Below are 15,459 nucleotides of genomic sequence, written 5' to 3' on the forward strand. Positions count from 1 at the left end.
AAAATATGCTTTTCTCTCTACACACCTGCTCTCCATGTCCACAGCAGCACTCTATGACAGGAGGATGTTGTGCAGTCTCCACCTGCTCTCCATGTCCACAGCAGCACTCTATGACGGGAGGATGGGGTGCAGTCTCCACCTGCTCTCCATGTCCACAGCAGCACTCTATGACAGGAGGATGTTTCTGCAGTCTCCACCTGCTCTCCATGTCCACAGCAGCACTCTATGACAGGAGGATGTTTGTGCAGTCTCCACCTGCTCTCCATGTCTGCAGCAGCACTCTATGACGGGAGGATGTTGTGCAGTCACTCGGGGCTTGCCTCCCTCCTGTGTCTAGTCCATGGCACAGAGAGAAGTTTGGCCTGCAGTTTGGTCTTCTACCAGCCACTGACTTAAGCACTTTTGAAATTATTCTAATTGACATTTTTAACGTTTCATCTTTGAATGTTTAAAAATATTCATTGTAATGTAATTGTCAAGTAGGTAATGTGCTCAGGCACCACCACTCACTTCCCAGCTTCCAGACAGGTGACTGTGGTTTAACAGCTTCCAGTCTCCAGCAGAGACTGCCACTCAGTGTCCCCAGCAAAGCTCCAGAGTTCATCTGGAACTTGAAGGGCAAACAATCCAGAGAGAGAGAGAGAGAGGAAGGAAGGAAGGAAGGAAGGAAGGAAGGAAGGAAGGAAGGAAGGAAGGAAAGAAGGAAGGTCTGTCCTCCTTAATAATAAGGGATAATTTGCGCTGAATTTTTTGCCTATGTTGCTGCATTTAGCGTCACCTTCAGCAGTAACTTTAACCATTCTGGAATATTATTGACACCTGTTCCAATGGAAGGAATGGAAGGAATTGACATCTGTTCCAATGGAAGTCTCTGATAAAGAAGTCTTTATCAATATCTAAGCAAGTTTTGACCTTCTATTGAATGCCAATTTGTAAGTGCAGAGATATTTCATAATTGCTTCTTACCTCCAAGACTTTCAGTCAACAGCTAAAATGACTTTTACTGAAATAATGTATGCTGCTTTGAATCTACTCCTCAAAATTTGCACCCCATCCAAAATGCTTTTCCAATTTTCCCACTTATCTAAGGTCTTGCTCATAACCAAATCCTTTGAAAACTATTACCATTTTCAAAATGTTTGCATACACTTAACTTTTAATATGCCTGCACCAGACATGAATGAAGTCAAAGCAAGTCCTGTGCTGCATTCCCCCAAAAAAGCCTATTCTGTCCAGTGTCACAACTTGAAGCACATCAGTCACTCCAACGACATCCCAGAAAGAACATTTCATCAGTAACTATGAGGAGATGATACATGTTTAGCCTACAAGGAATCAGATGCAAAAAAATTTCAGTGAATGTTTATACGATCTTTCGATGAAGAAGGCCTATTTTTTTTACAAATAATACAAAAGCAAAGACAGAAACAATAAGGAAAACAGTCACAACTTTTATACCTAAAAGTGTAAAATCTCTAGATGTCAAACTTCAGTTAACAAAATTACAAACAAATGAAAAGTCCAAATGAAATACTTGTGCTATGCATGAAAAACAAAACATTTATTTTCTAGCATATTTGATTATTTTAACAATCAGTAAGTAAAAAAGATAACTCCCATGAGAAAAAAAAATGAAGCCAGGGCATAATTGGCAACTCATTAAAAATATGTAAATATATAAAATGTTATAAAAGATATAACAGCAAACATATTCATAATATTCAATCTTTCTAGAATTCAAAGAAGCATGTATCAAAAAATGAGAAACCAGTTTTGTCATTGGAAAAGTTGTATTTTTTTTATTACGTTTTGATAAAAGCCCATTTTTGGTGAGGGTCTGACAAATCAGATGCTCTCAAACATGGCTGGAAGACATGTAAATTCATGCAACTTTTCTAAATATTGACAAAACTCAATATTTACCACGATGCTTAAAGATTTCAAACACTTCGGCAGGGTGCAGTGGCTCACGCCTGTAATCCCAGCACTTTGGGGGGCCAAGGCAGAAGGACCATCTGAGGTCAGGAGTTTGAGACCCACCTGGCCAACATGGTGAAACCCTGTCTCTACTAAAAATACAAAAATTAGCCGGGCATGGTGGTGTGCACCTGTAATCCCAGCTATTCAGGAGGCTGAGGCAGGAGAGTCACTTGAACCAGGCAGCAGAGGTTGCAGTGAGGGAATTGAGATCATGCCAGTGCACTCCAGCCTGGGCAACAGAGGGAAGCTACATCTCAAAAACAAAACAAACAAACAAACAAAAAAAGATTTCAAACACTTCAACCTAATTATTCCATACCTGGAAATCTAAGGAAATAACCAGGAATGAGCAAAATTTGGAATACACAAATATTTGTTGTAACATGATTAGTAACCATGAACCAATGATCTTAAATGTTCAAGAACAAAAGGGAGAAATAAATTGAGTTTCTTCCACATTTGATAGAAAACTATACAGCCACTAATACAAATGTGATTTTGAAAAACATTTATTGACCTTGAAAAATGTTTATGCCATTGTTAAGAGAAAAAGCAGAATGAAAGCATTGCAAATAATAATGATTTCATCAGGAATATGTGTTAAAATTACCTGTGTATTTATATTTATTAAAAGCTCACGCCTGTAATCCCAGCACTTTGGGAGGCCGAGGCAGGTGGATCACGAGGTCAGGAGATCGAGACCATCCTGGCTAACACGGTGAAACTCCGTCTCTACTAAAAATACAAAAAGTTAGCCAGGCGTGGTGGCGGGTGCCTGTAGTCCCAGCTACTCGGGAGGCTGAGGCAGGAGAATGGCGTGAACCCGGGAGGTGGAGCTTGCAGTGAGCCGAGATTCCGTCACTGCAGTCCAGCCTGGGCGAAAGAGCGAGACTCTGTCTCAAAAAAAAAAAAAAAAAAAAGTTCTGCTCACTGATATTTTAGATATACCCCCTACTGGGAACCAACAATGTGCCATATGATCCCAATTCTACTGCATACAAAATACTGAAACAAAATCCAGAAAACACTCATTGTGTTTTGCCCTACATGAGTACATTTATCATTTGAAAAAAGAGGGCAACTTTTTTTTTTTTTTTTTTTTTTGAGAAGGAGTCTTGCTCTGTTGCCCAGGCTGGAGTGCAGTGGCACAATCTCAGCTCACTGCAAGCTCCGCCTCCCAGGTTCACGCCATTCTCCTGCCTCAGCCTCCCGAGTAGCTGGGACTACAGCTACCACCCCCGGCTAATTTTCTGTATTTTTAGTAGAGACGGGGTTTCACCATGTTCGCCAGGATGGTCTCGATCTCCTGACCTCGTGATGTGCCTGCTTCGGCCTCCCAAAGTGCTGGGATTACAGGTGTGAGCCACCGCGCCCGGCTGGCAATTTTTAAAAGTACAAAATGAAGCCTTTAATCTGGCATAAGATATGCCATTAATATTGTTTTTCTTTATTTTAGATTCCATTTCTTTCTTTCCTTTTTATTTTTATAGAGATGAGGTCTTGCTATGTTGCCTAGGCTGTTCTCAAACTTACAGCTTAAAGTAATCCTCCCACCACAACCTCTCCAAATGCTGGAATTATAGGCCTGAACCACCGCGCCCGGCCAGATTTCCTTTCTTAAATCAAATTTTCCTTTGATAGCTTTTCTCATACCCAAGCAGAGAGCTACTTTGGTAGCACATTGAGATTACACAATTGCTTGCGTCTTTCATTGATGCTTTTCATCATTTTTCAAATTGACAAAAATTTCCCAAGAGACAACCGAAAGTTAAACTCAATGTTCACATAATGTTCATTCAATGTTTATGAAAATGTAATGCTTTCTTTACTAATTTAAACATATCTGTCAAATAATAAACACTGAGTTTTTAAACTTAAGGACTATGTTTTGCCGAAAAAGCTTTTTTTTTGAACAGGAAAAGGCAGTTAACAAATTCATACATTCTCCTCTTTCTAATTCTAACTCATGAAGCTAAAAACAGTTCATTGTATCATAGATCACTTTCTACTCTGAAAACATGGAGACAGAGCTCACTTCCTGGAGTGGCAAAAATCAAACACACTTGCTAACAACATAAAGAGCCATATTTATTAAGAGCTCCTAATAGGTTATAGTAAATCAAGTTAAAATCAGTTAAAAATAACGTGTGTTCCCTTTCTGCTAGGATCCAACTCATCATTTAGGACGTAGCTGGAATAGGAATTGCTCAGTTGAGACTAATGCTAACTCCTTTGTGCTCCTTCTTTCCCTCTTCGTACTTTCTGCCTTCTGTCTCCCATCTGCATTGATACTGCATTGCCTGTTTTGTCTCTTAATTGAGCCTGAGATCTCAGGGTACAAGGTCACAGATCTCTTGCAAAGCACAGTCCACAGCTGGTGCCAAGACAGCATGTGATTGGGACGCCTAACCTCAACTGACACCATGAGCTACAAAACTTACAAACCCCAAAGTTACTGAGATTTTAAATGTGCTCAGCTCTCATCATGTATGTTTAATGCACTAAAGAGCACATTCTTGAGATCGTTCAAATCAATATTGGCCAGCCTGCTAAATACTTACCTGTGCGCTTCTGGATCGAGCTCTGTGGGCATAACGGGTCATTTGAACTTGGGTAGAAATGTGTTTTGTCTTCGATAACCTTCCCGCTGTGGCTAACCAGTGCCTGCTGTCCCCATGAATCTCCTCCTCTGTGCAATGTGCATGAAGCCTGTGTTCTTCCTCACAGCCCTCTCCCTGCAGTCCCAGCACCAAGGCCGGCTTCACGGGCAGGCCACCTCCTCTGCACACCGCTCCCTGTTCCCTGTTGGGTTTAAGTAGGAATGGAGCCTTCCCAGTGTTAAAATAAACCTGTGTCTGCAAAAGAAAACAAAAACAAGACAGAATTCATTTGTAATTTGGTATTTGTCTGACTTTTCCTATGAACTATTAGGATGCTTTTCTTATATTTCTCTGCGAACGTGTTCCGTTTTCCACCCATGAGTACAAGTTGCATAGATGATCTACCTCCCTTTCGAGACTGTGGCATCTTTGAACGTAGAATCCATCTCCATTTATCTGGTACTCTCTGCCGGAGTACTTGCTGCACTGTGGCCATCAATAGGTGTTTGTTCACCATTTAATAACGGGGCAATCTAACAAAATTCCATTAAATTTGTTTCTCTCCACGTGGAAATGTAATTTTATCTTATTAGAACCATTTCACTTTTAAACGCCCTAAAATAGCACTCTTGGAACGAGGAAATGAATATAAACTAAGAAGACGCCTGTGGGGACCTTTGTCCCAATCCCCATCAGTTACTCTTCCAGCCACCTGGCGAGGATACAGGCTGAAAGGCAGGTGTTAGGCTGAGGTCACCCGGTCACCAGCTCCAGGGCTCTCGGATGCCCCGCTTTTGCCACCACCACACACAAAAGCAGAGCGAGAGCTCCTTAAAGCCAGTTTATTTAGCATTTTGATCTTTTCATTTTCTGATTTCTTATAATTTATAAATTTGAAGAATGCCTTCTTCGCACTGGTGGGGGCTAAAGCCTGGAGGCTGCTGTTCCAAAGTCTTTGAGGCCAGAGCTTCTTTTACTATCCTGAGTCAGAGCCTCCGGAAGCCACTGAGGAACACCCACGGGGCCAGGGGGTGGGGTGGGGACACTGCGCATTCAGGTCTCACCATCTGGGGACCCAGTGTGCCGTGGTGCCCTTGCTGAAGCAAGGCTAATTGTCCTCAATGTGACCGAGAGAGCCTTCTCACGGCCACGCACAAAGAGACCGTGTCAACAAGCATCCCAAGGTGGGACAGAGGCAAAGCGTTTCCGATTCTCTTTTAGAATTTGGTGGCAACTGCTGGAGAGGCTGGTCTCATCTGTAACAAGTTAAACAAAGAGCCTTAGGAAGACAAACAGGAGAAAGAACCTTGGATTTATTACAGAATCCGAGGCCTGGCTTTTTGAGCCGGGCTTAGTTTTATTAGCATACAGCATAATGCTTGGCACCGAGGAGACGCTGAATAAATATTTATGCACAAATGAATGAATTTTGAGGACATCACTTAACCCTTTATACACTCAGTCTCCAAGTCTACTAAATAAGATGATTCAACTAGACAGTTATCATGATTGTAAAAATGTCTTGATTTAGAGATACCTATTTTTCCCTCGTTATCTACTTTCACACGTGACTAAAGCAAATTATAACCAAACCTCATTAATTTAGAATTATACTAGTAATCCTCATCTAATTCATTAAAATCTGAATTACAAAATATATTAAGAGAAATACATTACTTTTTAAAAATTCAATAAATAGGATGAAGATATAAGTGAATAAGAATCAGATTAATTAGATAAAATGATTTGTACACTTGTGTTCCAGATTGATAAATCCAAAATTTAAAATGTCCTAACAATAAAATATAGTTCTGAGTTTGGATGCTGAAGACTTTCAGGGTAGCTTTGTGCTTCCTTCTTTCTCTTTCTTTCTTTCTTTCTCTTTCTTTCTTTTCTTCCTCTTTCTCCTTCCTTCCTTTCTTCCTTCCTTCCTTTTTCTTTCTTTTTATTTTTGATGTTTACTTTTGTTTTTCCAACTAGAAACTAAGCCTCTGAAGTCAGGGAATATGTAGTATAGAGCTTGTGAGATAACTTTTGAAAACGGACAGAAGTATTTCAGAAACTTCTACTCAACAGTTGCTATGGACTGAACTGTGCACTCCCACCCTGCAAATTCCCAGGGGAAGCCCCACCCCTCAGCCTGACTACTTTGGAGCAGGGGCCTGTAAGGAGGTCGTTAAGGTTAGATGGGGTCATGAGGGTGGGTCCCTGAGCCAATAGGATTGCTGTCCGTATAAGAGGAGCCACCAGAGAGCTCGCTGTCTCAGCACACATGCGCAGAGGGCCAGGGGCTGCTGGGCAAGTCCCGAAGCCTCAAAATGCAACTGTCTCGGCACACATGCACAGAGGGACAGGGGCTGCTGGGCAAGTCCCGAAGCCTCAAAATGCAACTGTCTCGGCACACATGCACAGAGGGACAGGGGCTGCTGGGCAAGTCCCGAAGCGTCAAGATGCAATCTGCCTGCTGCCCCCTGGATCTCGGACTTTCGGCCTCCAGAACTGTGAGGAATCAACCTATGTGGTTTAAGCTGAAACTACCCAGTCCGTGGACAGCAACCCAGGCAGAATAATACAATAGCAATTTCAACACCACACAAAACTCTCCTGTCTCCTTGTAGATGAAGCAGCTCCGACCCACAGGCTCCGGTCTCACTCAAGGCTCACCAGATATGCAAGCCTCACCCTCCCCATCCACCCCTGCATGCCACCATCCACCCCCATGCCCCATCCACCCCTGCACACTATCCACTATCCACCCCTGCACTAAACCAGCCACACTTACACACCCCCATCCACCCCTACCCCCATTATCCATCCCCACAATACACCATCCATTCCTGCCATTCACCCTTGCATGCCACCATCACCACCGCACTCAACCATCCACCCCTGCTCCCCACCATCCACCCCTACCCTTCACCATCCACCCCATCCTCAACCACCCAATACTACCACTCACCATCTCCCCCAACCCCACCATCCAATCCTAACCCCCGTCATCCATCTCCCCACCATCCACCCCTACCCCTCACCATCCACTCCTATCCCCCACCATCCACCCCATCCTCAACCATCCAATCCTACCCTTCTCCATTCTCCCCCACCCCAGCATTCAGCCCTACCCCTCACCATCCTCCCCTACCCCCATCATCCATCTCTCCACCATTCACCCATACCCCTCACCATCCACCTCTACCTCTCACCATCCACCCCTACCTCCCACCATCCACCCCTACCTCCCACCATCCACCCCTACCCCTCACCATCCACCCCATCCTCAATCACCCAGTACTACCCCTCATCATCCATCTCCCCACCATCCACCCCTACCCCTCACCATCCACCCCTACCCCCCACCACCTACCCTACTCTCTCTTACTCAAGACATCCACCCTACTTCAGGCACCTGCCCAAAGCCCATGCATCCACCAACCTGCCTGAGAGAGCAAAGGACCCTCCACCTAAATTCTTATCTGCTCTTCAAGGGTTTCCATCCATTCCACTCACCCTCTGAGTTATCACCATTGCAGTGGGTGAGACATTTCACTTGAGGGAATCAAGGGTTTTTTTGGTTCCCTCTCCCTTAAAAATATTTCAGGGAGTTGAGCGATGAAAAGCTGCCCTTCCCTTAAGACACATACACATTGGCCCAGCATAGTGTGCTAGGCAGTACCCTAGCATGCAGCAGGCACATACAGGGCACCTGGGTCCACCTGAACTTCAATCAACCACAGATAATTTCTTAACTTACACTAGATTTAGATAACACTATATACAACCCTACTCTACTACCATGTATTAGATTATGCCAAAAAATAATCCATGGTTATTGTAAATGCACACTTACCTGGCACACTGTATTTTGCTTGCTCTATCTGTCAACTCCTTCCATAAGGGAAGTCTGAAGTGAGCAGTCCAGCTGGGAAAGCAGAGTCATGTGGGGCGGGGGAATGATGGGGTACCACAGCCATGCCCATAAGCCCATTGACCACATCTGCATGGCACAGGGAGAAGGAGAGGAGGACAGGTGGGTCCCGCCATGGCCACCCCTTCATCAGCCCGTCAACCACAGCCTGCACGGCACTCATCCCATGAGCTGTCACCCAGCACCCATCAGGAACTGAACAAGAAGGACATGGCTGTGTCCTCAGGGAACTTAGGGAGGACAGTTATCTCCCCCAGAACACAGTTCAATCAAATGTACCAAGGGGCAGGTGTTAGTCTAATATTAACCAGTGCTGGGAACACTGCACGATCTTAGTTCCTTCTTGGAACACTTGTTTTCAAAAAGCTGAAGGAAAATACATCACAGTGATACAGAAGTTGAACCAGCCTCTGACCCTGAGCACCAGTGCACTAAGCAGGTGATGGGGCGGCCCCAGTACAGGCAACAGCACATGGGGTCTGGGGGCAGCCGGGGATCCAAGCTTAGCCTGGGCAGCATGTGAGGTGAGCGGCCAGCAGCACACCCAGTGTCACCTGGTGCCTCGGTAAACGAGGCTGCCAGAAAAAGCATGGATTAAGCAAGAGTTTATTTTGCCTGGGGTCATCATTTTAGCAACATAAACTTACGTCATTAATTTGCATTGGCATCTGACCATTTTGTGAAATGTGGAGTTTCTGAGGGCGGCAAGGCACCTAGAGTCCAGCACCTTCCCTTGCTGCCCACTCTGGCAGAGGCCCCAGGCAGAGAAGAAGGCGGCAGAGAGGTAGACTAGCTGATGAAATTTCTGATTTTGTAACTGGAGCCTTCTTCCTCATTAATTTTTTTCACTTTTCCCTTTTTATGGAAACAGAACATACCTACAGAAAGTACATTTAAAGTATTAGCTTGATGAATTTTCACAGCCTGCACTCACCCTCATCATCAGAGCTGGAAGAACAACCTGAACACACAGCAGCCTGAACCCTCTGCGGGCCACTCCCAGGCACCAAGCTCTGGCACCCTCACTTCTGAAGGCAGAGAGTGATGTGCCTGTGTTTTTGCACTTTATACGAATATATTTTGTCTTACATCTTAATTGCATATGTTATTTATCCCCAAGTTCCCTGAGGACGGAGCCGTGTCCCTCTTCTTCCCTCCTGATCAGTTCCTGGAGGGTGCGGGGTGGCTCTTGGGATGAGTGCACGCTTGGTAGTGAAGGGGTGGCCGCGCCTGGACCCACCCACTCTCTCTCTCAACCTCCCTGTGGTTGACAGGCTGCTGGGCATGGCTGTGGGACACCATCAGTGATTACTCTCCCTTCAACGCTTTCAGAATCAGCAATACAAGCAGTGCTTTCAACCCAAAAGGCCCCTTAGTCCCAGGCCATAGGGATTTTTAAAAAGCCGTGGGATACGGAGCTGGTACAAGTGGAGTCTCTCTTATTCGAAACGCCTGGTACCAGAAGTGTTTTGAGTGTTTCATTGTTTCATATTTTGGAATATTTGCATATACATAATCAGACATCTTGGAGATGCTACCCAAGTTGAAACACAAAATAAATTCATGCTTTATATACACAAAGCCTGAGGTAATTTTATACAATATTTTTAATAGTTTGTAAATGTAACGAAATTTTGGTTACACTGTGACTGCAACCTGTCACATGAGGTGATATGGTTTGGCTGTGTCCCCACCCAAATCTCAACTTGAATTGTATCTCCCAGAATTCCCACGTGTTGTGGGAGGGACTGAGGGGGAGGTAATTGAATCGTGGGGGCCGGTCTTTCCTGTGCTATTCTCCTAATAGTGAATAAGTGTCACGAGATTTGATGGGTTTATCAGGGGTATCTGCTTTTGCTTCTTCCTCATTTTCCTCTTGCTGCCACCATGTAAGAAGTGCCTTTCGCCTCCCACCCTGATTCTGAGGCCTCCCCAGCAATGTGGAACTGTAAGTCCAATTAAACCTCTGTTTCTTCCCAGTTTTGGGTATGTTTTTATCAGCAGCATGAAAACGGACTAATACATGAGGTCAGGTGTGGAATTTTTCACTTGTGGCATCAGGTTAGCGCTCTAAACATTGTAGATGTTAGGACACTTGGGATTCCAGGTTTTTGAATTAGGGATGGTCAGCCTGTAGGGCAAAAAGCCAGGTGCAGCAGCCTCCAGTCTGCAGGCCTGAATATTGGGCTGCTAATGCAGGAGAAGGCAAGATTGATCTGATGTCAAATATTGAAGCTGAAACGTGTCAGTGCCCATGTGGATCAATGTTTCATGTGAGGACAATGCTGACATTTTTCTAACCAGCTGGACGATTTTAAACCATTGTGCTGAAAGAAAGACAATCAAAGAATTATTATTTTTTTTAAAAATCTCCCTAGCTTATAAAGTTTAACACTGAAATACAGTCCTTAAGAATATCTTCTTCTAAGTGTGGTGTACAAATTCCATTTCTGCAGTGGTTTGAGGCTGATGTGCTTCTACAAGACGGTTTTGTGGTCTGGCCTAGCTATGCAGACCCTTTTGTTTCTGTTTCTGGAAATATGTCAGGCATGTTGCCCTGTTGGTGTAATTTCCTTTAATTCATCCTCGGTCACAGTTTTCCAGGGCCCCTGGGCATGGGCGTTGATAATCTCCATACCTGGCAACACCAACGTCTGTGAGCCCAGCCTGACAATGATTCTACCACCTGTCAATGGAGCAGGTTTCTGTGTAAACAAGTGTGTGAATAACTGCTGAAATATTGATGCTTTATTGCCTCAACGGAGGCCACAGTTTCCTTTATTTTATGATGGTACTTGAAATAATGTTTGATAAGAACCTACGCAAAGTCCTCCTCACATTCAGCATCTTAGAGTTTCAAAAGAAACGTGTTGAGGTTTCTGTTCAAATTCCAGAAGATCCAACCAGATCCTGGGAGTCATCATCATGCTTCTGGTGGATTTTCTCCTGCTTGCATCGCAGAGTGTGATTCTGAGACCCCTCTAGCTGTCCCAGTCCCCTATGCCCAAATTAATTCATTCACTTCAGTGCTTCAAAAACTGTCTTTAATTCTCACAAGCCCCAAGTTGATGCATTCTTCTGAAATCCTTGCCTGATGACACCAAGTATCCATTCCCTGCCATTCTCTGTCACCACACGCTTTATATTTGCTCATTGCACATAGTAAAATATGTAATTTTATATTTGCTTTTCATTTTCCTTTCCATCTCCTTCACCAATATGGAAGCTCCAGGAAGGGAGAGCTGATGGACTTTCTTCCCCTGTTGTTTTGCTACTATCACGCACACAACGCCTGAATTACAGTCACTGCTCAATAAACATCTGTTAATGAATACATGGTAGTGGCGCAGGGGCCTGGTGTGGGTGAAAACCTCCCTGTATTCCTCTTTAGCTCAGCACTCAGGGTACATTCCTTCCTGTGCACAGTGGAAGGTGACTCTGCTGAGCCCTCTGTCACCGCAGCCTCTGCAGAGGTCCGGGCACACGGCCACCTCAGAGCCCTCCTGCAAGCGTAGCAGCCTCGCACACAACCTGGAGAACGTGCACATGCGTGGGACTGGCCCTGGTTCCTGCCACACTGGGAGGTGGCCTTTGCAGAAAGTTGTCATATAACAGCCCTGCCAAGAGGAGGGTGGGACGTCCTGGTTTCACATGGATAAGGTTCTTTAGGGCAGGCTCCCTACAACACTTAGCAAATAAATAGTGTTTATTCATGTGCTCATCCAAACATTTGTTGCCCAATGCAAATTCACTAGAATCATAGAGTCAAACAGCTGGATGATCGCTCATCATCACACATAGACTTGAGGAGTCCCAGAGCTAATGTCAGCAAGATGATGGATGGACGGATAAGAGATAGATAAATAGATAATAGGTTAATTGAGAGAGATAGATGGTAGATAAGGATGATAATGAACTTAGGTATAGATAGACAGTAGATGTGGATAGGTAGGTAGTTAGTAGGTAGATAGATAACAGGTTAATAGAGATAGATAATAGATAATTAATAGAGAGAGAGAGAGACAGATGAGAGATAGAGATGACCCTGGCTTTATCATTTATTGTTATCATTTCGACAAGGCAGAGACCCTAGCCCATGGAGAAGCTGTTGGTGGTGCAGCTGGGGTGTGCGAATGTTTATACACACATGTTTTTGAGGGGGAAGAGAGGAAGGAAAGAGGAAAGAAGAAAAACAACGGGACAAAGCACCCAGGGCCGCCATTCACGGGTCCATGTGTTAAACAGGCGGTTATTTGGATAGTTGCTGCTGAAAGCTTCTGCTACCTTCCCCAGTTCAGGAATGAAACACACAGGCCCTGGTGGTGGCTCTGGTTTTTTCTGGAATTGTTCTACTGGAAACTGCTCTCTGTGAATTGACGGCTAATGAGACAAGCAGCCGGAGCAAATGAGGGGCAGCGCTCTCCTCCCGTGTCCACCCTGTGGGCTCCTCCCAGGCCGAGGAAGCTCGCTGCCCAGGCTTGGACAGACCCGCAAACAAGGCGAGCGGACAGCTCCACAACACTCAGCCCGTGAGGACTGGAGCAGGTGACTCTCCACCCAGCCTCTCTCCTTTGGACAAACATGAACTCTGGAGACGTCTGGGTGCAGCTGCCTCAGGCCCTGCTGTCTTCAACAGGACTGAGGTTGCAGTTTAGTTGGCTTTCCTGTTCCTGCTTCCCTGGGTCCCCCTCAAAGAAGACGTCTGCACCCCTGTGCCACCTCACTCTGGCATAGCCCTGCTCCTCCAAACCCCCAGGCCTGCCCTCCCTTGTCCAGGCAGATCTGACAATCTCCACAGTGCGGTGCAGACTTCAGCTCCAAGAAGTTGCAGATGATGGAGATAAAATCCTTTCCTGAGAGAGTCATGAACCGCGGCCTGTTTGAGGTCAAAAGAAGAAATGAGAACAAAGACAAGCCAAGGCTTCGCAGTGAGCCCTGAGACACCTCTCAGCTGGCCAGGTGGCCAGAGATGCCCCCTGCAGGAGCCGCATCGAGACTGGTGGGCCACGTCTCCCAGCAAGCGGCACACAAGAAGGCTCCTCCCAAGAGGAGGCATCTGCGGTCTTCCCAGAGCAAAGGCAGCAGCCCCGGGAGCCCAGCCAGTCACTGGCCACCTGCACGCCTCTACACGGCAGACCTGGCCAGGCGGGCAGTGCCCATGGCCCCTTGCGAATAGAATGTGCTGGAACAGGCGGAAGCTGGGCAATTGTCCTGCACTCTGGCCAGCCAGTCCATGGACGCTCCTGCCAGGCAGGACTGAGCCACTCCCAGTCGGGCCGCTGCCAGCCTTTGCTCAAATCCAGCCACGCCCTCTCTGGATACGGTCTGGACACGGGCAGGCCAAGCAGGCAGTTGCCCCCCTGGCTGGCTCTGACCTCCTGCAGCACAAGAGAGGATGCATCGCGCTTCCAGGCATCCGGGCACTGAGCGCCGCTGCTCCGCCGTTTCTTTCTGCTACCGCTAATTCAAAACAGGGCGGGGAGCAGCTAGGCGGCAGCTGGGAGAGCTGCGGGCCCCTCCACCCAGTTGCTGGTGGGCTCCATCCAGCCGCACCGCCCGCACATGCTCACCTCCAGCTGCCTCGGCCCAGCGGCACGGATGGACTCAACGGCGACCACCGCGGCAGCGCCCAGGGGACTCCCCACAGGTCAGCTGAGCTTTGCTTTCAGTCAGCGTGCATGGTTCCCAAATGTCGGTGGTGATTTTTGTAAGTGAGGTGGGAGGTCGGCACAGGAAGAGTGGGGAGGCGAACCTCCCTTCCCGCTGTTTCCCGCCTTTTCCTCCTGGCCGTTGCCTTTCCACGTTGTCCTCCCTGCTGCCCGCCCCCGCCCACACTGAGCAGGAAGGTGGGGTGTGGGCGGGGAGGGGAGTGGAACTGACGGAATCAGAAAGGGTGGTGCCATTGTCTCCGGCCTAGCTTCTATTTAATCATTAGTTTCAATTCAGGAAAACGTTCTTTTGAGGGAATTTTAAAAATAAATCACGTGCACCTCTCGAGTTAAGAAAACCAAGTGTCACAATCGTTGTTACCATGCAGGTGAGAGGAGAGGAGGGAGGATGGGAAAGCGAAGGGGCATGAGAAAGGCGGATGGGACTGAGCATCTACAGCCCACTGGCCTCCACGCACGTGCTGGCCCTCCCAGTCCACAGCACCAGCGGCATCTTCCCCACCCTACAGCGAGGAGGTGGACGCTGCCCCAAGGTGAGGAGCATGTCAGGGTGGCTTCCAGGTTCAGGTTCTCACCCAGGCCTCAGCCTCATATGTGCATTCTGCTCTAGAACATTCCTGTTCATGCGTGGTCGTCGCTCACTGGTGGCCGCTTAGGTGCACTTCCCAGTGGCACTGCCCAGCACGGAGCAATGCCTCTGAGTGGCAGTTTCTTCAGTACGGTTCCCACGGCCCCTCCCAAGGCGGAGGATGCTGCCGCCAAGGAAACTGGCTCACCATGGACGCTGGTGAGCTATGGAGCTATCAGTGAGGTGTGGATTTCTGAGGCCTCTGGCAGGAGCCAGAGTAAAGGCCCTGAGTGTCTAGACTAGCCAGAGTGTCTGAGTGTAGGTCAGCAAATGTGGGCAAATGTCTAGGAGGTGGTGTCCTGCAGGGAACTGAAGGCCCGTGGGGGACGTGACCAACTCAGCATTCCGCTGAGGCTACAAACAGCAAACTGTTTATCATGAATGCAGGATGTGAGCAAACTCACAGTGCCCTGCCACCAAAAGGTTTGCTAACAGACACCACTCCCTAGCTCCGGGCTCCTTGAAGTTATCTGCTTAAAAAATCTAGTGCCTGTTGTCCAAAAAATGCAAGCCTACTGTGAACCAAACGGCAGACAATCACCAACCACCTCCCCGCCTTTCTCGCTATCTCTTTTTGCCTAATAAATACGGAGGGCTGTGTAAAGTTCAGGGCCCAAAGGCAAGGTGCCCCCAACCCATTCTTCCAAATATACTCTT

General features: G+C 46.8%; 1 long non-coding RNA gene across 1 annotated transcript; it reads right to left on the minus strand.

Moving 5' to 3' along the window:
- Positions 1–1,771: 1,771 nt before the first annotated feature.
- LOC134733601 (uncharacterized) lies at positions 1,772–14,328 on the minus strand. The gene is made up of 4 exons (XR_010117232.1): positions 14,076–14,328; positions 8,428–8,574; positions 4,542–4,835; positions 1,772–2,715 (listed from the first exon to the last, which is right to left on the minus strand). It is a non-coding gene; the product is annotated as an uncharacterized lncRNA (long non-coding RNA).
- Positions 14,329–15,459: the final 1,131 nt, after the last annotated feature.

Source organism: Symphalangus syndactylus, chromosome 2, assembly GCF_028878055.3.
Source record: "Symphalangus syndactylus isolate Jambi chromosome 2, NHGRI_mSymSyn1-v2.1_pri, whole genome shotgun sequence".
In the NCBI taxonomy this organism is placed as follows: Eukaryota; Metazoa; Chordata; class Mammalia; order Primates; family Hylobatidae; genus Symphalangus; species Symphalangus syndactylus.